The sequence below is a fragment of the Giraffa tippelskirchi genome, chromosome 14 (genome assembly GCF_054371585.1).
Source record: "Giraffa tippelskirchi isolate mGirTip1 chromosome 14, T2T-mGirTip1v1.2.pri, whole genome shotgun sequence".
NCBI lineage: Eukaryota > Metazoa > Chordata > Mammalia > Artiodactyla > Giraffidae > Giraffa > Giraffa tippelskirchi.
The window spans coordinates 34,827,922-34,850,152 of record NC_137288.1 but is presented as its reverse complement, the minus strand read 5'-3'; the positions used below and the strand labels follow the sequence as shown (position 1 = coordinate 34,850,152).

The window sequence follows — 22,231 nt, the reverse complement described above, 5'->3', positions numbered from 1 at the left end:
GTGCAATGGATACCGAGTGTGTTTGTCTTGATATGTCCCAGTGCTGAGATTTATCCTCTGGCTGAAAGTCAGAGAAGAATTAGTGATAGGCAGATAGAAGGCTAAGCAGAGAGGGGAAAACAATGTTATCATTTATCATTAGATCCAGGTAGACAAAATGGTACACAAGAAATTTGATTATAGCATATTAGAAGGCTTAGCTATGGATAATATTTATATAGTCATAGTAATGTAAGCCCTGAATTCTGATCTAACCAAAATGTATTAGAAGTATATGGGAGGATTGGGGTTGAAGGGAGGGGAATTCTGTGTGATGAAGGTGCTTGTGGATATAGAAGAGAGCTAAGTCCTTGTCTTCCATAATGTGAACTTAACCAGGAATGTGTGTGTGTGCTTAGTCAGTCGTGTCCAACTCTTTGCAACCCTTGGGCCTGTAGGCCTCTAGGTTCCTCTGTCCGTGGGATTTTTCAGGCAAGAATCCTGGAATGAGTTGCCATTTCTTTCTCCAGGGATCTTCCCCAATCCAGAGATCGAACCAGCATCTCCTGTGTCTCCTGCATTGCAGGTGGATTTTTTACCTGCTGAGCCACCGGGAAGCCCCTAATCAATAATACTTAACATGAAATATAAAAAGGAAATATCCGTGCTAACAGGTTATTTTAAAAGCATAAGTAAATCCCATAGAAGTAGCTGTAAGAGTTGAAGGTGGATGCATTCCTGGGGTGCAGGGGCTGGGGAAGAGACTGCCCTTGTCCGTTCTAGGTCTTGTAGACCAATTTGTGTATGATGTATATTATGACATCAGTCATAGAGAATAAATATAATTTCACCTCCCATTCCCCTTTAAGCCTTCTGTATGAAGGCTTCCACCCTCACTCCCTCATTCATCTTCCTTGTTGCCAAATTTAATTTACTTTCTTTAGTTCTCATCGTCTCAGCATTTCACATTATTAACTATGGTACTTCTTCCACTTTGAACTCTCTGCCCTTCATTTTCACTGCTCCTCTCTCTTCAGGTTCTCTTCCTTCTTCTGAACACTCTTTACAGTGGTTCCTCTTGCTCTGCAATTGCACGTGTTAAGAGTGTTCCCCATTGTTCTGTCTTTGATTCCTGCACTTTTCATGTTGTAGACTCTGTGGGCCAGTTCATCTGTTTCTACTGAGATTTCAAACGCCATCTCTAAGCTAATCAGTTCCAATTTATATCTTGAGCCTCCTCCTCACAGAGCTGAGTGCTTATCAAACATCACTGCTTGTTTCTTTCACAGGCACGTTAAACTAAACACGAGTTAGTCCTCTCACTCTCGCCCTTTTTCCTTCCTTATTTCCTGGACTGTCACCGCCGTTCAGCCATCCCCCAGGAGAAGGCTGGAATCTTCCAAGGTATGTCGACTTCACTCCTGTACATGTCAGGCAAGGTGTGTGTCCCGTTCACCCTTGGGCTCCCTGTGACCTGGAGAAGGAAATGGCAAACCACTCCAGTATTCTTGCCTAGAGAATCCCATGGATGGAGGAGCATGGTAGGCTACAGTCCACGGGGTCGCAAAGAGTCGGACACGACTGAGCGACTTCCCTTTCCCTTTCCCCTGTGCCCTTTGTTCCCTTTATGGTAGCTGGGACACTCATCTCTACTTCATTCATGCTCCATTAATACATGAGTGAAAAAGAAGAGAATCACATTGATACATGGGTCAGTTTCCTGCTAGCAATGAGATTATGAGAGTGGACTGGAAATGATATGCAATATGATGTATACTGGTTGTGGGAGTCCAGGGTGGTAAGATCTGAAGGAGATGAAGGACACAGCCAAAATGCTAAATCTGAAATTCAGCAAAGATTGTTCAGACAGATTTAAAGGCATAGTTACCAGAGAAGACAGGTAATCACGAGGAGGAGAGCGCACTAGGTCGGAGAGTTGCTGCAGGTACATACATTGGAATAAAAGCATAATGGCTTTATGACAGTTTAATGTGAAGAGATGAAGACAATACATTTCATACAGGACTGAAAATCATATCTGGGGAGACTGCAGAGTCCTGTGACAGGGAGATAAATGGTAGAGCTTCAGAGCCTGCTGTGACCTTGGGTGTTTAGCATACTATTTATGTGACATGGAGTCTTGCTTCTCGCCACTCTCCCTAGGCATGGGCTCCAAGTATTTATTTATGAGTTGGTTCTCCACAAACTGAAACTGGACATTTGGTGCTGTATTAGTTTCTTAGGTTTGCCATAATAGATTACCATAAACTTGGTGCTATGAACAGCAAGAGTTTGTTATCTCATAGTTCTGGAGGCTAGAGTCTGAAATCAAGGTGTTGGCAGGGTCACACTCTATAAAGGCTCTAGGGAAGAATCCTTCTTTGCCTCTCCTACTTTCTGATGGTTGCTGGATCTCTGCAGCACTCTGATCTCTGCCTGTCATCATATGGCCTTCTTCTTTCTGTGTCTAAGCGTAGCTTCTTGTCTCATCTCCTTTCAAAGCTTTCATGGGATGTAAAGCCCACCCTAATCCAATATGACCTCATGCTGACTAATTACATCTGCAAAAATTGTGCATTTCTAAATAAAGTCACATTCTGAGCTTCCAGGTGGAAGGACACGATTTTTGGAAGACACTATTCAACCTGATTCAATACCTTTGCCATACAGCAGTTTTATTGACATCACCCTTCTTTGCCTGCTCTGTAAACCTGACATTGGCCTTCTATTTTCCCTTTATCTGCAAATATGATGTTACAATTTGGCAGTAGGGGGCGCTGGAGGAAGGGCTTCCCTGTAAGACAGAGGAAAGGCTTCCCTGCCTGGTCCTGGGGTGCTGGCTCAGCCTGTGGCTCACCCTGTAGCAGAACCCTCCTGCACCCCCCGGGGCACAGGGCAGGGTCATAATACACTGCCTCCAGTGAGGGACTCCGTGGCACTCTATAGAGGGAAGCCTTCCAGCAAGATCCACTGCCATGGTGTCGCATCTCCTCTCTATACAGTGAGTCATGACTGCACCGCAGAGGAGGCTCCGAATAACCAACGGGACAAAATGACATCTGTATATATAAGTCGGTCGCTTACCCCAGTCACCCCAGTGCATGCTCCAAAGCAAGTGTGGGCTCAAAAACACAGACCGTACCTACTCAAGACTGACCTGGCAAGCATTACTGCTGAGTGTTTAATGTGTCGACAGTGAGACAGCAATGCTGTCAATGCTAAGCATCTCAGATGGCATCCCTACCCTTGGGGGACCAACCAGCCACCCTGGGGCTGTGGTTACCCTGGACTCATTTCTTCATAGAGGAGGCAGATTCATTGCCAAGGAATATACATGACCCTGAATATGGATTTGCCTTCAGAGAACTGAACATAGCACTTGAGCCCCACGCCCCATCTGTGTACTTATAGAATGCTTTATCTACTTTGATATTCTGTGCACTTTTGCTTCTTGTCAAAGAGCTCATTTCACAGCAAAGGAAATAGAATAATTGGCTTATTCCCATTGAATCAAATAGTCTTACCACACCCTATCACCTGGAGCGGTTGGTCTGATTGAAAGTTGGAATGGAGATTCAGTTGTGGTGCCAGTTGGGAGACAACACCCCAGAACAATGGGATTCTGTCTTACAAGGAAGGCTTCACGCTTTGAATCAGTGACTGTTCTGTGCTGTTCTCTCTCCCGTAGCCAGAACACATGGATGTGAGTATCAAGGGGTGGAAGTGGGAGTGGCTCCTTTCACTCTTAAACTCAATAACCCATTTGCAGAAATGATCTTCCTTCCCCAGAAGCTTTGAACAATGCTGGTTTGGAAGTCGTTAGTCCCAGTGGAGGGATGTTTCCAACCACAGATACAATGGCTCAGTTGAAAGTGGAGAATGGTTCCACTGGAAAGTGAGATTGCCTCCTGGACAGCTTGGACCTCTTATTTGTTTTTGTTGTTCAGTCACCAAGTCATGTCTGACTCTTTGTGACCCCATAGACTGCAGCATGCCAGGCTTCCATGTCCCTCACTGTCTCCCAGAGTTTGCCCAAGTTCATGTCCATTGAACTGGTGATGCCATCCAACCATCTCATCCTCTGTCATCCTCTTCTCCTTCTGCCTTTGACCTTTCCCAGGATCAGGGTCTTTTCCAGTGACTCGGCTCTTTGCATCAGGTGGCCAAAGTTTTGGAGCTGCAACTTCAGCATCAGTCCTTCCAGTGAGCGTTCAGGGTTGATTTCCTTTAAGATTTACTGATCTGATCTCCTTGTTGTCCAAGGGACTCTCAAGAGTCTTCTCCAGCACCACAGTTTGAAAGCATCAATTCTTTGGCACTCTGACTTCTTTATGAACCTTTTATACTAGCCACCAACTGACCAAAAAAAGGGGGAGAAGGAGTTACTCTAGATGAGGTGCTTGAGCGTAGGCTCCTACTACACAATGCAGGCAAGGAGGATTGTGTCTGAAACCCAGGGAGTTATCTGAGACTGCTTCTTAGTACTTCCTCGCCTAATAGTGAAAGGTACTGGAAAACTATAGAAACCAGGAAAGGCAGGACTGAAGACTCAAACCCTCTTGGAAGTAAAGGTTTGGATCCCTCTAGTAGGTAATGAGCCTCAACCAGCTAAATTTCTGGCGTAAGATGGGGAAAATATGATGTGGACTGGGCAAAGGAAGAACGAAGAGATGGGTACCATTGACAGCCTCATGACAAAGCATAGAAACAACGGCAGGTGTGTGTGTGTGTGTGTGCTCATACTCTGCGACCTCATGGAGTGTAGCCCACCAGGCTCCTCTGTCCATGGGATTTTCCAGGCAAGAATTCTGGAGTAGGTTGCCATTTCCTATTCTGGGGGATCTTCCCGAGCCAGGGATCGAACTCACGTCTCTTGTTTCTCCTGCATTGGCAGATGGATTCTTTACCACTGCACCACCTGGGAAGCCCCAATGAATGGCTTCATACAAATTCTTGTTACATATATGTGTGTTTATTGAATACACTATGTTGTTCTCCTATCTCCTTTCTAGTTTTATTTTACATACAGGTAATTGAAATTTTACAATTTATTCTTATGGTCACAGAATATTCATTGAGACTCTGCCTGAATTTGAGGACTGGTTAATACAACCAGTGGTGGACACAGTGCCTGTTGAAACTATGCACCTCCACATTTCGAGAGAAAGGTAAGAACTTTAATTTTAAGATGGAAAAGCATATTTTGTTACAGGACAAACTAGAGTTCTTTCATTGATGTATGGAAGTTCAAAGCTGTGTAGAAGGCTGCACATGGAAGCGGAAGAACCAGAGGTCTCTCCTGTCTTGTATCACTGGGCTACTGCTTGGCTATTCTTTGAGCCTTTAAGTGTCTCTTCTTATATTCTCAAATTTGAGACACAGCTCGTTTCACCACACAGTTTCTTCCAATCTCCCTACTCTATGGTGATGTTTTCTTCTCATGTCTCTGAATAACTTGACTGTAGCAAGTGTTTAGCCCTGATTGTGTTCTGAGTGGAAATTTCCTTTCCATATTTGATGCATTACATGGCTCCTCCACCACCCCAATCCACTTGATCCTAAGCTCCTTTAGGACTATGTCTCATTCCTTTTCTGCTGCTGCTGCTGCTGCTAAGTCACTTCAGTCGTATCCGACTCTGTGCGACCCCATAGACCACAGCCCACCAGGCTCCTTTTCTGCATCATCCACCAAAAACACACACACGAATACTCACGCAATGAATATATCCTGATTAACTGCTCTTCCTCACTTGCTGCACTGATTATCTGCTTCTTGCTCCAAATTTAGTATTTCAGCTAATCCAATGTTTCCCAACCTATTCTGACTAGAGATCACCTTTGACCTTAACATGTTAAATTTACTCAAAATTACCTGGAAATTTAAAAAAAAATTCATCAATTTTGATATAGAGCAGGGATCTATATAAAATACTTTGTTTTGGATTAATATATTGTACCATAAAATTATTTCAAGATATACTCTGTAATATTTATAACTTTTCCCCATTACTTAAAAATAATAATATAAGAATTAAAATAACATGCTATAGTTCCAAAAAATTTTAAAAATAGAGCTGCTATATCATGCAACTATTCCACTTGTGATTTTATACCCCAAAGAATTGGAAACAGAGTCTTAAAAAGATATTTGTACATCCATGTTTATAGCAGCATTATTCACAGAAGGTGGAAGCCAAACAAGTGTCCACAAACATGAATACATAAGCAAAACGTGGCATAAACATACAATGGAATGTTACTCAGCCTTAAAAATGGAGAGAATTCTGGCACATGCTACAACCTGGATGAATTTTGAGGATATAGTTCAGTTTAGTTCAGTTCAGTCGCTCAGTCATGTCCGACTCTTTCAGACCCCATGAATCGCAGCATGCCAGGCCTCCCTGTCCATCACCAACTCCCGGAGCTTGCTCAAATTCATGTCCATTGAGTCAGTGATGCCATCCAACCATCTTATCCTCTGTCGTCCCCTTCTCCTCCCGCCTTCAATCTTTCCTAGCATCAGGGTCTTTTCCAACAAGTCAGTTTTTCGCATCAGGTGGCCAAAGTATTGGAGTTTCAGCTTCAGCATCAGTCCTTCCAAGGAATATTCAGGACTGACTTCCTTTAGGATTGACTGGTTGGATCTCCTTTCTGTCCAAGGGACTCTCAAGAGTCTTCTCCAACACCACAGTTCAAAAGCATCAATTTTTCAGTGCTTAGCTTTCTTTATAGTCCAACTCTCACATCCATATGTGACTACTGGAAAAACCATAGCTTTGACTAGATGGACCTTTGTCGGCAAAGTAATATATGTTACAAGTATACAGTATACTGACTGATAATTTTTGAAGATTATATTCTACACATAGTGATAAAATACTAGCTATGTTCCCCGTGTTGTACAATATATCTTTGCAGCTTACTTTATACATAACAGTTTGTACCTCTTACTCTCTAACCCCCCCTAATTTGCCCCTCTTGCCTTCCCTCTCCCCACTGGTAACCACTTCTTTGTTCTCTGTATCTGTGAGTCTGTCTCTTTCTTGTTGTATCCACTAGTTTGTGGAATTTTTTAGATTTCACATGTAAGTGATAGCATATAGTATTTGTCTTTCTCTGTCTGACTTAGTGCACTTCATAATGCTCTCCAAGTCCATCCATGTTGTTGCAAATGGCACTGTGGACGGACACCTAGTTTGCTTCAATGCCGTGGCGATTATAAATAATGCTGCTATGAACATTGGGGTACATGTATCCTTTTGAATTAGTGATTTTTTTTCCAGATATATACCCAAGAGTGGAATTGCTTGGTCATACAGTAGTTCTATTTTTTAACTTAATTTTTAATTGAAGGATAGTTGCTTTACAATATTGTACTGGTTTCTGCCATACATCAACATGAGTCAGCCACAGGTTTACTTACGGTCCCTCCCTCTTGAACCTCCCTCCCACCTCCCACCCCATCCCATCCATCTAGGTTGTTACAGAGCCCGGTTTGAGTTCCCTGAGTCATAGAGCAAATTCCCACCGGCAATCTAGTTAACATATGGTAATGTAAACGTTTCCATGCTACTCTCTCCTTTCGCCCCACCCGCTCCTTCCCCTCACCATGTGCCCAAGTCTGTTCTCTGCCTTCATCTCTATCCATTGCTGCCCTGCAAATAGGTTCATCAGTACCATCTTTCTCCATTCCATATAGTAGTTCTGATTTTAGTTTTTAAAGAAAGCTCCGTACTACTTTCCACGGTGGCTACACCAGTTTACCTTCCCACCAACAGTGTATGAGGGGTCCCTTTGATCATATCTTGATCAGCATTTGTTAACATATGTTATTTGTGTTCTTTTTGGTGATAGCCATTCTGACAGGTGTGAGGTGATATCTCATAGTGTTTTTGATTTGCATTTCCTTGATGCTTAGCAACATTGAGCATATTTTTATGTGTCTGTTGGTCGTCTGAATGTCCTCTTTGAGAAAAGGTCTGTTGAGGTCTTTTGCTCATTTGTTTTCTTTTTTTCCTGCTCACTTTTTAATTGGCTTGTTTGTTTTTTTGATGTTGAATTGTTTGAAGAGGAGCCAAGACACTCAAAGGAGAAGAATAAGGTGGTAGGACTTGTTCTGTTGGCTGCTAGGATGTATTTAAAGTCTGCAGTAACTAAAAAAGTGTGGTATTAATGTAAGAATAGATAAACATATTAATGGGAGAGATTAAAAGTTCCAAGAATAGATTCACACATACATGGTTACATGATGACATAAATAGCACTGCAGAACAGTGAGAAAAGAGGGGTCTTTTCAATAAATGATGTTGGATCAATTAATTACCTACATAGAAAAAATAAAATTTTGTCCCTACCTCACACCATACACAAAAATAATTTCCAAGTGTAGTTCAGTTCAGTCGCTCAGTCGTGTCCGACTCTTTGCGACCCCATGAATTGCAGCACTCCAGGCCTCTCTGTCCATCACCAACTCCCGGAGTCTACCCACACCCATGTCCATCGAGTCAGTGATGCCATCCAACCATCTCACCCTCTGTCGTCCCCTTCTCCTCCTGCCCCCAATCCTACCCAGCATTAGGGTCTTTTCCAATGAGTCAACTCTTCACATGAGGTGGCCAAAGTATTGGAGTTTCAGCTTCAACATCAGTCCTTCCAATGAACACCCAGGACTGATCTCCTTTAGGATGGACTGGTTGGATATCCTTGCAGTCCAAGGGACTCTGAAGAGTCTTCTCCAACACCACAGTTCAAAAGCATCAATTCTGCGGCGCTCAGCTTTCTTCACCGTCCAACTCCCACATCCATACATGACCACTGGAAAAACCATAGCCTTGACTAGACGGACCTTTGTTGGCAAAGTAATGTCTCTGCTTTTCAATATGCTATCTAGGTTGGCCATAACCTTCCTTCCAAGGAGTAAGCGTCTTTTAATTTCATGGCTCCAGTCACCATCAGCAGTGATTTTGGAGCCCCAAAAAATAAAGTCTGACACTGTTTCCGCTGTTTCCTCATCTATTTCCCATGAAGTGATGGGACCAGATGCCATGATCTTAGTTTTCTGAACGTTGAGCTTTAAGCCAACATTTTCACTCTCCTCCTTCACCTTCATCAAGAGGCTCTTTAGTTCTTCTTCACTTTCTGCCGTAAGGGTGGTGTCATCCGCATATCTGAGGTTATTGATATTTCTCCCGGCAATCTTGATTCCAGCTTGTGTTTCTTCCAGCCCAGCGTTTCTCATGATGTATTCTGCATATAAGTTAAATAAGCAGGGTGACAATATACAGCCTTGACGGACTCCTTTTCCTATTTGGAACCAGTCTGTTGTTCCATGCCCAGTTCTAACTGTTGCTTCCTGACCTGCATACAGGTTTCTCAAGAGACAGGTCAGATGGTCTGGTATTCCCATCTCTTTCAGAATTTTCCACAGTTTATTGTGATCCACACAGTCAAAGGCTTTGGCATAGTCAATAAAGCAGAAATAGATGTTTTTCTGGAACTCTCTTGCTTTTTTGATGATCCAGCGGATGTTGGCAATTTGATCTCTGGTTCCTCTGCCTTTTCTAAAACCAGCTTGAACATCTGGAAGTTCACGGTTCACATATTGCTGAAGCCTGGCTTGGAGAATTTTGAGCATTACTTTACTAGCATGTGAGATGAGTGCAATTGTGCGGCAGTTTGAGCATTCTTTGGCATTGCCTTTCTTTGGAATTGGAACGAAAACTGACCTTTTCCAGTCTTGTGGCCACTGCTGAGTTTTCCGAATTTGCTGACATATTGAGTGCAGCACTTTCACAGCATCATCTTTGAGGATTTGAAATAGCTCAACTGGAATTCCATCACCTCCGCTAGCTTTGTTCGTAGTGATGCTTTCTAAGGCCCACTTGACTTCACATTCCAGGATGTCTGGCTCTAGGTGAGTGATCACACCATCGTGATTATCTGGGTCGTGAAGATCTTTTTTGTACAGTTCTTCTGTGTATTCTTGCCACCTCTTCTTAATATTTTCTGCTTCTGTTAGGTCCATACCATTTCTGTCCTTTATCGAGCCTATCTTTGCATGAAATGTTCCTTTGGTATCTCTAATTTTCTTGAAGAGATCTCTAGTCTTTCCCAATCTGTTGTTTTCCTCTATTTCTTTGCATTGATCGCTGAGGAAGGCTTTCTTATCTCTGCTTGCTATTCTTTGGAACTCTGCATTCAGATGCATCTCATCTGAATGCAGAGTTCCAAGTGTAGAGGACCTTGGAAATTAGACCTAAATGTGAAGAGCAAAACTATGAAGATTTTGGAATATAACATAGGAAAACATACTCAAGGTAAGGAGATGGGAGCGAATTTAAAAATAGGATACTAAAAGCACTAACCAAAAAAGGAAAAAAAAATGACAATTTTGTCTTATTAAAATTCAGAATTTCTATTCATCAAAAGAGTGAAAAGTAAGCCAGTGTGGGATCTCAGGATTTTAACTGTGCACCAGATGATGGGTTAATAATCTCATTTTAAGTGGTAGCACTGAGGATAGCTCCAGTCAGTTTTATTTTAAAATATTTTAATTTAAAGGATATACTGCTTAGCATATCCATTATCTTGTAATAATCTATAATGGAATATAATCTGCAAAAATATTGAGTTCCTATGCTGTATACCTGAAACTAACATGATATTATCAATCAAGTATACTTTAATAAAAAAATAAAATTTTAATTTATTTTTAACTTTTATTGAAATATGGTTAAGGTACCATGTTATGTTAGTTTTAGGTGTACTACATAGTGATTTGACTTTTGCATACATTATGAAATGATTATACAATAGATCTAGTAACCATCTGTCCTCACAAAAAGATAATACAAAATTGTGGGCTATATCCCTTATGCCTTATATTCTATCCCTGTAGCTTATTTATTTTGTAACTAGAGGTTTGTACCTCTTAGTCCCCTTCACCTATTTTTCCCCACCTTCCTACTCAGTTTCAGTAACAATAGTATTGTTGAAGGTTCCATGTTTGTTTAACAATATACTGAGAGACCCTTACAGCTTCATCAAGAGAGTCTGGCCATTCATGTTGACAACACCTAGAAAACTAAGCAAATAAAAAAATGAAGCTATGTAATGATCTTCCAAGAGCAAAAACATACAAGGATATCGCCAGAAGGAAAATATATAATAGTTTCTGGCTCACCTGTGAACAATACTTACAAAATCATAAAATGGAGAAGATGATTAACTTTGTATTATACCTATATTTAGAGTCATCATTTAAATGTATGATGATATTAAAATTAAATATTGAAAGATATATTTGTATTTCTCTGTGTGTGTGCTAAGTCGCCTAAGTCGTGTCCGACTCTGCAACACTATGGATGGTAGTCCACCGGGCTCCTCTGCCCATGGGGTTCTCCAGGCAAGAATACTGGAGTGGGCTGCTGTGCCCTCCTCCAGGGGATCTTCCTGACCCAGAGATTGAATCCGGGTCTCTGTTTCTCCTGCATTGGCAGGCGGGTTCTTTACCACTAGCGCCACCTGGGAAGCCCATGTTTGTATTTAAATATATTTTAACTCAATATTGTATTATCACTATAATTAGGAGAAGGTGAAATGGTCCAAGGTGGTAATACAGTGTTTTTTTGTCTACTTCTCCACAAGAGGGCGCAAGGTGAATACGATTTTCAAATTCATTGTTTCACTCGTGCCTTTGGCTGTGGCCAGGGATGACCACTTACTCCCATCTTGGTCGAGTTGACAAACTACTACTGCTAATATCTAAACAATTGTCTTTGGGGTCAGGGAGCTGTTGGAGGGATACCAAATGAAGAAGTCATGATTTAAGCACTCACAATCTCATGGGAACACAAACTGGGAGAGGGAACAAAAATAACCCATTTGGAGGGCGTGCTATCGGCCCAAGGAGTCCTGCAGACGATGAGCTGGGGTGTTCCTTCGGAGAGGTTGGAACGCTTGGGGGTGGTGTATTTGAATGCGGCCAAGCGGTGGCGTGGACTGCGCATCAACTGTGGGGGCACTGAGGGCGGGGGTGGGGAAAGCGGTGGGGGCTGCTGTGAGAATGTAGGAAATTCTACACCAGCAGAACCGAGGCCGTAGTCAACACTCTGCCTGCAAACACTGGGCAGTTTCTGAGGTCTGTTCACATTTCTTTGTCCCTTGAAATCTGCTCTGTTCCCTCAAGGGCCTGTTGCAGGGAGGAGGACCCCTTCCAGGGCCTAAAACTGAGCTATTGTCTAACACTGGGAAATGAATTGTCCGAGGAGACACATGTGCTGACAAAGCAAGAAATTTTATTGGGAAAGGGCACCAGGGTGGAGAGCAGTAGGGTAAAGGAACCCAAGAGAACAGCTCTGCCGCGTGGCTCACAGTCTCGAGTTTTATGGTGATGGGATTAGTTTCTGTTGTCTTTGGCCAATCATTCCAATTCAGTCTTTCCTGGTGGCGCACGCATCGCTCAGCCAAGATGGATGCTAGCAAGAGGGATTCTGGGAAGTGGACGGACACGCGGTGTCTCTTTTTGACCTTTCCCGAACTCTTCTGGTTGGTGGTGGCTTATTAGTTCCGTATTCCTCAACAAGATCTCCTGTCATAAAACAACTCATGCGAATGGTTACTATGGTGTCTGGCCAGGGTGGGTGTTTTCAACCAGTGTGCTTCCCCTAACAGGCCCATGACCTTCACGCAGTCAGCCCCCTGCCCATTGCCCCCCACCCACCCCACAACCCAAGACCTTCTCAGGTGTAGTTCACTCTCTCCTCACGGAGGCCTTTCCTTGTCCAGAGCCCTTCCCTCCCAGAGACTGGTGCTTTCTTTCAGGCCTTCCCGCTTCTCCGCGGGTTTGCTCCCTGGTCTCTCACCTCTTCTCCTCTCCTGGCCCGTCCTCCTCAATGCCAGGATTGTCGTCTTTCTTCCCCCTGGTCTCACACCTGTCGGCCCGGTCAGCTCCCCCTCTGGAGGCCTGCTAAGTGTTGACTTAAAAAATAGTCACAACCTGCAATGTGATCATCCTCCTCTGGGACTCACCCCCATCCTCCAGGGCCCCCTGGGGTCTGGGGCACGTGTGGTGTGGGTCACGGTGTGTGTGTGTGTGTGTTTTACTAACCCTACTATGAATGTTGTAGCCATGCGTTTTGGGAAACAAACTCACTCAGAAGGACAATGCAGGTAGTAGAGTGCAGTTTATTACACTGGTGGGCCCAAGGCAGAGTCTTACCTTAGCCAAGGACCCCAACCAGCATTTGTGAAAATCTTTTTTTTTTTTTTTTTTTTGTGAAAATCTTTTATACCTCACATGCACGTGTCTGAACCCACCACCCCAAATTCCTTGAGACTTACATAAACAAAGGAAGGGTAAATACAATCACAATAACCCCATCATTCCTGTGTTATAAGACTAGATAAACAGTGGACATTTATCAATGTGGTCATATCCTGATACACATAATGGAATTTATGACTTTGTTCTGTTACAGAGATAATTAACATATTCTTTTAGGCAAAGGAGAGTCCAAGTACAAGTCCTAAGGCTGTTTTATACGGTGGGGGAGGGGAGGTCTGTTTTTCCATTGTTATGCCATTTCTATAGACACTGGGCACAAAGTTCAGAGTCCATTGGGAGGGTGACCATGCATGTAGCCTAATGTTCTCAGCCTGGCCTAAGATGGAGTCCAGCTCTGTCTGTTTCCTCCTTCATGAACACAACCCCTGGGTTTAGGGATGTTTCCCCATCATGACAACCACCCAGAGTGTTAAATAGTGGAAGGGATTGATAGAGTCTAGTTTTTAGGCATAGGAAACAGCTTAACTGGTGTAATGGAATCTGACTCAGAGATGGAATCAGATATTCTTGGTGCCCTAATATAAGGAGATCTAAAGGTGCTTTGTGAAATGTTAGTCGCTCAGTCGTGTCCGACTCTTGGGACCCTATGAACTATAGCCTGCCAGGCTCCTCTGTCCATGGGATTTTCTCCAAGCAAGAAGACGGGAGGGAGGTGGGGTGGGGTCCAGGATAGGGGGACACATGTGTACCTGTGACTGATTCATATCGATGTATGGCAAAACCCACCACAATATTGTAAAGTAATTATCCTCCAATTAAAGTAAATAATTAAAAAAAAAGAATACTGGAGCGGATTTCCATGACCTCCTCCAGGGGATCTTCTGCCCTGAGTGCCCTTAGGCCCCAGGAACTCACACTGGAGTTGACGACTGTGACATCTTTGTTTCCTGTTATGGCAGCAAATATTCCATTTCTCAAAAAGGACTGATTTGCAGGACCCCTGGGGCTCTGGTGAATATGGCTGGCACGCTTTCACACCTCTACTTTTCCCTTGGTGGCCTCATCTTCACACTGTACCCTGGGCATTTCAATCTGATATTTCCAAAGCAACGACACTGCTTATGGACTCTGAATCTGAAGTGTGGCAAAGGTCTGCACTGCCCTTGCAGATCTTAAACCTGGTTCCAACTGAGCTCTTCTGCCATACAGTGTGTTGGTGTGGGGGAATCACAGGGTCATGTGCACAGGCCTGCCTCCTGGTGCTGCCCTTCCTGCCCTGGCACCTGGGGAAGTGAAAGGACCTCGTGGAGTCTTCGTGCTCTCATCTGTAAAATGAAGCCAATGAGAGCAATTACCGCGTGGGATTGTCCTGAGAAGTAAAGGAGGTAACAACAAATAAGACAGTGTTTCATAAGCACCTAGGAAATAGCTTACACTAAAAGGAAGTGCTTAAAAAAAAATGCAGGTATTATTATTATTGGGGCTTCACCTGGTGGCTCAGTTGGTAAAGAACCTGCCTGCAATGCAGAAGATATAGGTTCAATCCTTGGGTCAGGGTGATCCCCTGAAGGAGGAAATGGCAACCCACTCCAGTATTCTGGCCTGGAAAATTACATGGACGGAGGAGCCTGGCAGGCTATACCGTCCATGGGGTCCCAAGAGTCAGACACGACTTAGCGACTAAACCCCCATCCCCACCATTATTATTATCACTGTTTTTTCTTCATCTGTGACACTCAAGTGGGATTGCCAAGGGCAGACTGAACATCTCCAGGAGGCTCTTGCAAGCTCTGAGTTTCTCAGATATGACCTGCCATACCCGCTGGGCGGGTTAGTGACTCAATCCTGATAACTTCCCTCTTCTGTTTATCTCCTCTGGCAAACCCCACCCCACCCTACCCCACCCCGCGACACCTGGTCAACAGCTCTTTGTGCTAAATTCCTCTGAGTGGTTTCAGTTCTGGGTGCAGTGGCTTAGCCATTTGGGGAGTCAGCCCCAGGCAAGTGGTGTCCAGAGGAGTCCTCACGACCTCTACTCGCATTCGGGTTTCTAGATATGAATACAGGTGTATACCTGGTGTATACACATGTTTTCATTTCTATTCTGGAACAAAATCTTTCTCAGCCTAAGATGGGGCAGCGTTTCTGGGCCGGAAGGGAGGCCGAACCTTCACTGACGTGTCCAGCTGGTCAGGTTGTCCCTTCCCCTTAAGACATTTCTGTTTCCTGGCATTTTTGCTGCCTTCCTGCTTTAGAACAAAGCAGCCATGAGTAAACCCTTCACACACTGCATGTGCCTTGAAGCGCAGCAGGACCGAGAAGAGGGCTCCCGTCAGTCAGCCCAGTTTGGACCCAGGTGCTATTTTCCCAAATGACCGAGGGAAGACGTGTGTGTTTCCTAAGGACCAGCCAGGCTCAGCCACTCACATGAGAAAGCTGGCCTGGGGTCAGCTTGTATCCCAAACGAGAAGGCTCCCCAACGCTCAGAACCCCACTGTTCTGAGGCTCCATCAGACACCTAGAGGCTGAGGAAGGAGTCTTGAGTGACAGACTGGAAAGAGATCCCCAGAGACTAGGAGATCTTTGAAGAATCCACAAAAATACCTCAGGGAGGAAAGGACTTGCTTCATGGGGAGGGCTGATGTCAGAGCATCACGAAATTCCAAGTTGTACAAGCACTTCCTGCCACTCCTTCCCCTCCACCCTGCAAGTGGTCACAGCCAAGGGTGGGGCGAAAGTCATAAAAGAGGTTGGAGGGAAAAGAGAAAAGCATTAGAATGTTTCCCCCTGCAGGTGTGATGGGAAACCCAGCCCAAGAATGAAATTTAAAGTTTTTATTATTGTTGTTGAAAAGCTGGCTTAAAACTCAACATTCAAAAAACAAAGATCATGGCATCTGGTCCCATTGCTTCATGGCAAATAGATAAGGAAAAAGTGGGAACAGTGACAGATTTTATTTTCTTGAGCTCCAAAAATCACTGCACATGGTGACTGGAGTCATGAAATTAAAAAACACTTGCTCCTTGGAAGAAAAACTATGACAAACCTAGACAGCTTATTAAAAAACAGAGACATCACTTTGCTGACAAAGGTCCTTATAGTCAAATCTATGGTTTTTCCAGTAGTCATGTATGGATGTGAGAGTTGGACCATAAAGAAGGCTGAGTGCCAAAGAATTGATGCTTTTGAACTGTGGTGCTGGAGAAGAGTCTTGAGAGCAAGGAGCTCAAACCAATCAATCCTAAAGGAAATCAACACTAAATATTCCTGTAAGGACTGGTGCTGAAACTGAAGCTCCAATAATTTGGCCACCTGATGCGAAGAGCCAACTCACTGGAAAAGACTCTGATGCTGGGAAAGATTGAGGACAAGAGGAAAAGAAGGTGACAGAGGATGAGACGATTGGCTGACGCTGGCTGACGCAAAGAGTCGGCCACGACTGAGCAACTCAACAACAACAACAACTTAAATTACTAGACCTGCCACGACAAGAGGATCTTTGGTTACTCATAAGTAACCAGATGGAGAAATAGCTCCAAGGAAGGTGTTTCTAAGGTGGGTGCATGACTAAAAGCCTACTTTTTACTTAAATGCCCCTTGGTGATAGCATGTTAAAGCCAGGGTGATATCTAGTCAGCCTGTAAGTAGGGACGCTCATGGAGTTTTACCTCTGACCAGACTGTAATGGCAACTGATCACATGTATGTTACAGCACCAGTGGTTCTGAGATGAAGTTCCACCCCAGGAACGGTAGGTGGGATTGGACAGCATCTGAATTACTTAGAAGTGCTATAGGCTGGTGGAAAAAAAATAATTTCAAGGATTAGGAAAGAGGAGAAAAAACTCAAAAAATCTTCATATAAATGGAAATTATTTTTAAAAATCTACTAACACATGAAAGTTAACTATGTTGGATTTAAAAATGAGTATCAACTCCCCCTCCCTGCCCCAGAGCTTTAAGGGGCTTGCCTAGAGCCCAAGGGGTCTATGGACATCCTAAGCGTTGGTGAGGGTGATGGTCTCAATTTTAGAGAGTGGCCAGCTAAAGTAGGAGTGTATCTGATGACTAGGGACACCTTCAGCAGTTCATGAACACATGCTGTTTGTTCTAGCTCCCAGGGAAGAGAGGGTGTGGAGACTGGCATTTGCTGGTTGCGGGCAAGGAAGCTTAACGTGGAAGACTTGGGCATATTTTATAACAATACAAGCTATGGTGAATGTCAGGATTTGTTAAAACGTGATTAAATGACAGCATGCCTCAAAACAAAAATTAAAATTGAATAGAATGAATTTAACTGCTGAACCAAAGCACATAAATTTTGTTTTCAAAAGGCAGCAGAATTCTGCCCCTAGCCAAGGTAGACTGGCAGAGACTGTATTTACTTTCCTACCTGAAACAACCAAAAAAAAAGGAAAAATGGATGAAATATATGAAACAATGGTTGCCAAGAGCCTGGACATCAGGCAACAGAGGACAGTGATCCCTGTGATAAAGGAAACAAATGATTGCCCCAGCTTATTGCTTTGAGGGGGCTTCCCTGGTGGCTCAGTGGTAAAGAATTCACCTGCTAATGCAGGAGACCTGGATTCGATCCCTGGATCGGGAAGATCCCCTGGAGAAGCAACTGGCAACCCACTTCAGTATTCTTGCCTGTGAAATTCCATGAACAGAGAAGCCTGGTGGGCTACAGTCCATGGGGTCCAAAAGAGTCAGATACAACTGAGCGACTAAGTAAGACATTGCTTTGAGAATTTTCAGATGAACGTACAAGGAAAGGGACCCAAGCAAAGCAAGACCCAATTCCACGCTGCCAGTAAGAAATCCATTTAGTATAAGGACATAAATAGAGACGAAAAGCAAATGGGTAGTCGCCAGACAGTGGGGGAGGGGAAATGAAAGCACCTGCTCCGTGGGCCCAGGGTTTTCTGTTGGAGCGATGGAAACATTTTGGAACTGAATAGAGGAAGTGATTACACAGCATTATGAATGTACTAAATGCCACTGAACTGAATACTTTAAAATGGTTATTTTGATGTTAATTTCACCTGAAAGAAAAAAAAAAAACTAACCAAGCACACAAGGGAACAAAACCAACCAGCAGAAAGCAGAGACTCACAGAGGATATAGTTATAACACTCAGACTTAAAAATAATTATGCTTGCTGTGTTCATTAAGAGATGAAAGATGAAACTGAGAATTTTGACAGAGAAATATAAACTGTAAAAAAAAAAAAAAGCAACCATGTTTTGTTGTCCATTGCTCCAGGTTCTTCTCTATGTGAGGGTTTCTGATCTTGGACCTGATTGGTTCCCAGGAAATAATCAAAAGTTAAGCCATTAGGAGGTCATACGCTTGTATGTGCACTTTATAAAGTTTTGGGAAATCCATTTTATTCCATAAAAGTACAAAAGCTGTTGAAAACAAATGTAAATATTACAAAATATTAAGTATATAAGTGAAAGAAGTATGTGGAAAAGACACTGTGAAGGTTCGTTTGTGGGTGTTTTTCTGCGCATTTTTACATCTGTGGCATCGTGTGGAGTTTGGCAATCTCCTTTCAACTCATTTGATAAACATTTACTGAGCATCTTCAAAAAAAAAGAGAAATTCTAGAACTATAGATTCAACAATCACATTAGTTAAGTCAGTGAATGGGCTTAACAGTGGCATAGAGAGCTAAAGAGAGAATTAATTGAGTTTTTAATGGATTGAAAGACAGTATCCAGAATAACGTATTGAGACGTGAAGATAAAAGACAAAAAGTTACAGAGAGGAGTCTCATAAGGAAGGAAGAGGATGTGGGGGACAGAGCAGTATTTGGAGAGTTAATAATTGAGAATTTTCAAAAATTAATGAAAGATATTAAGCTGTACATTTATAGTTGACTTCTAAACAGAAACAATGGAATCGAGAAGACAATGGAATGATATCTTCAAGATGTTAAAAGGAAATAACTGTCTGTCAAAGGACGGTGTATAAAGTAAATGCTCCAGCAGTTCATAAATGAGACGTTAACTTAGGATAAGAGACAGATGACAGGATCACAGCAGATGGGTACGGATCGAGCAGGACGCTGCTGGGTGGACTTCCCACTCAAGGGATGTTTCGCAGGCAGATGGTCAGGAAATCTCAAGGTCTATTGGTGGAAAAATGAGTCAGTCTGATGGGTGAAGTTAAGTAACCATGATAGCTCAGTTGGTAAAGAATCCGTCTGCAATGCAGGAGACCCCGGTTCGATTCCTGGATCGGGAAGATCCACTGGAAAAGGGATAGGCTACCCACCCCAGTATTCTTGAGCTTCCCTCGTGGCTCAGCTGGTAAAGAATCTGCCTGCAATGCATGAGACCTGGGTTCGATCCCTGGGTTGGGAAGATCTCCTGGAGAATGGAATGGCTACCCACTCCAAGATTCTTGCCTGGAGAATTCCATGGAATGTGTAGTCCATGGAGTTGCAAAGAGTTGGATACTACTGAACGACTTTCACTTTTGCTTTCACCATGGGTGGGATAGAAATTGAGCCTGAAATTGGTCAGTAGGAGCTAGACGGTGAATGACCTCATCCTACAAATGAAGGAAATACTGAAGGTGCTTTTGTGGCATTCTCGCTTTGTTTCTTGGTAGGATGCTACTGCTAAAAGGCTTTCTCACAATTTTCTGATAGAAGTATATAAATCATGCTGTCTCTTGCTACTTTGCTATGAGTGAAATGAAATTTAGATAAGTGCCAGCTTCAGCCTGCACTATACTTTTACTCCCTTGAGAGGAAATATTATTAAATTACCATTTAAAAATAATCCAATTGCAATGAATCTTATTTCCCCTTTGATTTGTTCCCTTCGTGCCGGGCGAGACAGTAAAGCAGGGAGGGAAGAGAAAATAAAGAAGTTCCCTTTTCAAGTTGTTTCCACATGGCTGACCTTTTGAATTATTTTCTTATTTTCTAAGCACTGCATTTCTTAGAGGCCTAACCTTTCTCTCCCTGTCTTCAGAAGGGCAGAGACACTCCTTATAAACCCATATTGTCTTCATCAGTCTACATAAGCTCCGTTTTGCTTTTCCTGTCTAGTCCCATCTCTGAGCGCCACTCGCATTTGACCCCAACCCAGCTTCCAACTCTCATATGTTTAGTGTACATACCTGCATAATTCATTAATCTTCAAAAGCTGTGGGGTTTTTTTTTTTAATTATTTATTTGGGTGCACCTGGGCTTAGTCGTGGCAATTGGAAGTTTTAATTGTGGCATGCAAGCTGCAGTATGTGGGATCTAGCTTCCTAATCAGGGATCTCACTTGGGCACCGCACCCCCACCTGCATTGGGAGTGTGGAATCTTAGCCACTGGACCACCAGGGAAGTCCCTATGGTGATCTTTTATGTATACTTTAATTGCATCAATGACACTTGCTTTTAGAATCCTATAATTTGACCTACAGACTAAACTCTAATTTTACATTCCATTTTCTTCCACTTGTATCTCTTGGGATTTTTTGTTTTCAGCTCTTTCCTTTAAGATTCCTCAGCTTTCCAATAGGTACATGAAAAGGTGCTCAGCATGACAAATATCAGGAAAATGCAACTCAAAACCACAATCAGATATCACCTCACACCTAGAATGGCTATTGTCAAAAAGACAAGAGCAAATGTAGAAGTAGGTGCCGAGAAAAGGGAACCCTGGTGCACTGTTAGTAAAAATGCAAATTGGTGCAGCCACATGGAAAACAGTATGCTGCTTCTAAGTTGCTTCAGTCGTGTCTGACTGTGCGACCCCATAGACGGCAGCCCACCAGGCTCCGCCGTCCCTAGGATTCTCCAGGCAAGAATACTGGAGTTGGTTGCCATTTCCTTCTCCAGTGCATGAAAGGGAAAAGTGAAAGTGAAGTCGCTCAGTCGTGTCCGACTCTTAGCGACCCCCTGGACTGTAGCCTACCAGGCTCCTCCGTCCATGGGATTTTCCAGGCAAGAGTACTGGAGTGGGGTGCCATTGCCTTCTCTGGAAAACAGTATGAAGTTTCCACAAAAAAATAATAGAACCAATATATGATCCAGCAGTTCCACTTTTGGGTATATTTCCAAAGGAACTGAAATAAAGATCTTATAGAGATAGCTGCTCTCCCATGTGCATTGCAGTTTTCTTCACAATAGCCAAGATATGGAAACAACCGAAGTGTCCACCAATGGATGAACTGATACATTTTTCATCTAATTTTATTTTTGTTTCCATATTAAACACAGAGATGGAAAAATAGAGTCTTATATGACCCAGAAAAGTTACAATAGAATATTTTTCAGCTGTGAAAAAGAAGAAAATCCTGCCATTTTGACAATTTGGATGAAACTTGAATGCATTGTGCTAAGTAAAATGAATCAGATAGAAAAAGAAATACTGTATAGTATCACTTATATGTGGAATCTAAAAAGTCAAACTCAGAGAGACAGAATAGAGTGCTAGTTGCCAGGATTTGGGGAGTTGGGGGAAAGAAGAGCTATTGGGGAAAGAGTACAAACTTCAGTTATAAGATGAACAAATTAGGGCCTCTAACGTACTTTTTGTAGTTGCATAAGTTGGAAGCGGACATAACGGAATTGAGACATTTCTTCTTTTCGAATACCAGTATTTAGTGCTTCTAATTACTCCTATTGCAGTATCCCACAAATTATGATATGCTATACTTTCATTTTCATTCTCTTCAAAATATTTTCTAATTTTCTGTTTGACTTCTTTTTGATTCATGGGTCATTTAGGAGTGTGCTATTTAGCTTTTAGATATTTGGGTTTTCCTGAGATCTTTCTCTGATTTCTAATATAATTCCTTTTCTTAGAAGCAGCATAGGGCTGGGTTTTGCTTTTTTATCCAAAGAATCTGAACATTTACATTTCATGTAAATTATTGGTTATGTTTAAGTCTCTCATCTTGATATTTGTTTTCTATTTGTCCCGTTCGTTCTTTGTTCTTTTTCTGCCTTCTTT

At 42.9% G+C, this 22,231-nt stretch overlaps 1 long non-coding RNA gene across 1 annotated transcript; it reads left to right on the top strand.

The window, feature by feature from the left end:
* Positions 1-1,268: 1,268 nt before the first annotated feature.
* On the top strand, positions 1,269-17,682 carry LOC145534612 (uncharacterized). Its single transcript, XR_014074800.1, has 3 exons — positions 1,269-1,383; positions 5,046-5,147; positions 16,387-17,682. It is a non-coding gene; the product is annotated as an uncharacterized LOC145534612 (long non-coding RNA).
* Positions 17,683-22,231: the final 4,549 nt, after the last annotated feature.